This window comes from Amphiprion ocellaris, chromosome 11 (assembly GCF_022539595.1).
Source record: "Amphiprion ocellaris isolate individual 3 ecotype Okinawa chromosome 11, ASM2253959v1, whole genome shotgun sequence".
Taxonomy (NCBI): domain Eukaryota; kingdom Metazoa; phylum Chordata; class Actinopteri; family Pomacentridae; genus Amphiprion; species Amphiprion ocellaris.
The window spans coordinates 23,201,167-23,204,818 of NC_072776.1; the positions used below are offsets into that span (position 1 = coordinate 23,201,167).

At 42.7% G+C, this 3,652-nt stretch overlaps 1 long non-coding RNA gene across 1 annotated transcript; it reads left to right on the plus strand.

Annotated features, from left to right (window-relative positions):
- Window positions 1-1,955: 1,955 nt before the first annotated feature.
- On the plus strand, window positions 1,956-3,400 carry LOC129349969 (uncharacterized). The gene is made up of 3 exons (XR_008603146.1): window positions 1,956-2,473; window positions 2,859-2,969; window positions 3,128-3,400. It is a non-coding gene; the product is annotated as an uncharacterized LOC129349969 (long non-coding RNA).
- The last annotated feature ends 252 nt before the right edge of the window (window positions 3,401-3,652 follow it).

Consider the following 3,652-nt stretch of genomic DNA (forward strand, 5'->3'; position numbering starts at 1 on the left):
TGCCGTTACTCATAGGTTTGTATTGTTGCTCTGCTTAGCGTAGCCCTTAGGTTTGTTTTGTTCAGCTTAGTGTAGACTTAATTCTTTTCTCTGATAGTTTATTTTTGTGGTTATTTAGGGTGTACCTCTTAGTTTTCCTGCCTGGGTTTTACTCTCTGCGGGTTAGTCATTCTGCTCTGAGTTTTACTTTCAGCCTGGTGTATTATCTCCGCCTGCACGCTAGAAGATTTAGTTCCCCCTTTTTCCTTTGGCAGTATTCAAGGTGACAGTGTCACTTCTGTTTGTAGTCCTTCTATTAGCCTTGTAGTTTTGTATTATCCTACTTGTGTTGTAAATAAAAACCGTACACTTTTGCTCGTGTCATTTCTCATACCCTGCACCTTAGCCTCCTCGAGAACCATAACAGAAAGCATGAATCCATCCTGCCTTGTATCAATGGTTCAGAGTGGTAGTGTAATGGTGTGGGGGATATTTTCTTGGCACACTTTGGGCCCCTTAGTACCAATTAAGCATGGTTTAAAGGCCACAGCCTACCTGAGTATTATTGATAAGCATGTCTATCCCTTTATGACCACAGTGTACCCATCTTCTAGTGGCTACTTCCAGCAGGACAATGCATGTCAAAGTTCAAATAATCTCAAACTAGTTTCTTGAGGATGACGATGAGTTCACTGGACTCCAATGGCCTCCACTGTAGCAAGATCTCAATCCAATAGAGTGCCTCTGGGATGTAGCAACTGCATGATGCTATCATGTCAATATGGACCAAAATCTCCAGTTTCCAAAACCTTGTCGAACGTATGCTACAAAGAATTGAGGCTGTTCTGAAAAAGGGGGTCCAACCTTTAACTAGTAAGGTGTACCTAATAAAATGGTTAAGTGTATATAACCATCCATTAGCTATACACTGCTTAATCCTCATTAGCCCTTTTTCGATAGAGCTGGTTCTAGTTCAGAGCCAGTGCCTGACTTAGCACTGGTTCTTTGTGTTTCCATCAGCTGAGCACCAGCTCCAGGCTCTAAAAACTGGTGCTTTTCAGGCACCAACTCTTTGCTGGGCCAGAGTTGAGAACCGAGTATGTCACGGGCTAGTGGTGGGGTTACAGTGACCGATCAAACGGTGAAAACATAGACCTGCCATTTTTTTAAAAACAGCAGTGAAGCAGCTGTAGTGCTTTTGTAACACACTTTTGTAGTTAAATTTTAGCAAAATGGAGAATAAAAACAGTGGATGGAGGAGGAGACCCAGTGCTTTCTGGCACTATGATCTTAAGCCGAATTCCAAGCCAAGTTAGGAGCCTCCCGGACAATGCCGTTTCTTCAGAAAATCCAGCGGGAGATGGCGGCAAACAGCTATGAACGCAGCCTCGAGCAACTGCTCAACAAACTTAAAAAAACTAAAAAAGGACTACAGGGATCAGAGAAGGGAGCTGGGACACAGTGGCAGTGGAAGGCCAAGAAAGAATCCACATTTTGACCTAATTCATTCTGTTCTTGGAGACCGGTGGGCTAACCAAGCCACGAGGGCCCTCAACTCCGCCACAACCACGCTGGAGTTGAGGCACGAGGATCCAGTCATGCCAACACCCGCTCCTGAAATTGGTAATTTTTATTTCTTAAACATCGGCTGTTAGCCTACTAAAAATATGCTACCTACAATAGTCCCACATTAATATTATGAAGGTTATGCCAGATAATGTGGCATGGACACAGGATCAGTTATTAGAGGTTGACTATTGTTTGCTAGCCAGTTAGCCACTTGAAAGCCAACAGACAATGAAACAAGGCCCGAGTGGAACATGAGAAAAGCAGCAGCAGCATTTGATTACAAGACCTGTATTCACAACCTCCCACGCTGTTACAAAATGTCCCATTAAATCATATTACCATGCTATATTGTAATCACTGAAATGTAGTGAAATTCATTACAATTCAAATTTATATGTTGATCATGCTTTGTATCATTAATACAAGTTTAAAAAACTGATTCAAATGACCAAATTAGTTAAGTAAAGAATACACATACTGTGCAGCCATTTTAATAATTTCAGGGTAAAATTGTTACAGGCCCCGCCCCTCTTTTGGTCGCCCGTTCCCCTGCCAGTGTGTCGCCGGTCTATGGGGCTCTCTGCAGCTGCTGATCAGTGGATTGGTCGCAGCTGCGGGAGTCCCACACCTGTAGCGCATTTCCATCTGTTGCTATAAAGACCGGCTTCACACGGCAGGGGACGGCGTATCGTACTGTTCAGTTCGTGGACAGGCTCTAGACCGACAAGTCCTGGAAAGCCCACCAGCTGCCGGTGCAGCCTACGTTCTCCCCCCTGCCGTCCTTGAGTGAAGGACTGGACCCCTGCTGCTCTAGCCAAGTAAGGGCATGGACCCTTCCCCTCTCCCTGGACTGCTCCGGCCAGCCGACGAGGGCCACCCAGACTGCCGATCTCTGGAGCCTGACCCCATCCCCTCCATTCTGCGAGTGAGTGCTGGTGACTGTTTATAGACTCTGCACAATAAATTCTGTTTGATCTGCTTCCCGAGTTGTGCTGCGTGATCTCTCAGGGGTTCCCAGATTCAATCACACCATGACAAAAATGCTGACTTTTCTGTGGTTTTTCAGCTTTGCAGATGTGGAAATTCAATGCATTCATTTCTTACACACGTTTTTTGTTGGTTTTTAGTTGTGCCTCAAATAAAACTAGGCCTTTAGCACTGTTGGAAATTAGTACAGATGTAAAGTGTTACAGGTATCTTTGGTAACACTTTCTGACATTGTATGGACGAAGGATTAATTAATCAGTTCTTGGAGAAAATGGTTTGTAATACAGATGCTACCAACAACATTTCTTGTTCATTTTTAATAGAATTGTTGGCCTTGGATGAGGAGGTCCAGATGATGATACCACTGCTTTGCATCTCGCCAGTCCCGTCCTGCAACTCATCAGCATCAACGTCCCCCTCCCAGTTCAAATCCGGTAAGATTTGTTTAGACTAAGCAAACACCAACTCATGATCAATATGTTATCTTTCGACCCATCCTAAATTCCCAAATGACAATATTTACATTAAGTACATTTATGAATATAGAGAATAATTACTAACGACTAACACATTTTTGTGTGCTTTTACACAGGAAAAAGGAAGCAGCGTGCATATGCTGAGGTTATAGAGTACATGGACGGCTCTGATCAGCAGTACTTTCCATGAGCTGAAAGGGACACTGACGTGACGTCTGTATTGCTTGACAATATGAAAGACATGAGGGGACTGATGGAAAGAATGGTGACTGTGATGGAGTACATGGCTCACAAATTAGCACAAGAACATTGTTTATTTTTTGTGCATTCTTTTTATTTGTAATTGTGTTGTTTTTTGGAAGTTTTCAATCTGAGTAAATATAAGTGTGTGTGAATAAAGAATCTGATGAGAGATGCTTGTTTTGTGTCATGTTGTTTTTATACTATCACACCAAGGTAGTTTGATAACCTGCACTACTGTAGCAGATATATTGTTGAAGCATGGTTACATGGCGTGTCTACATACATTATTCAAAAAAAAGCTATTCAACCTTTGGTTGAAATGTATGGAATATGTAAAAAGTTCATGCAATAGTGATGTATTATGACAGTCGGGCATTTAAGTAAAAGCATGCAATAGA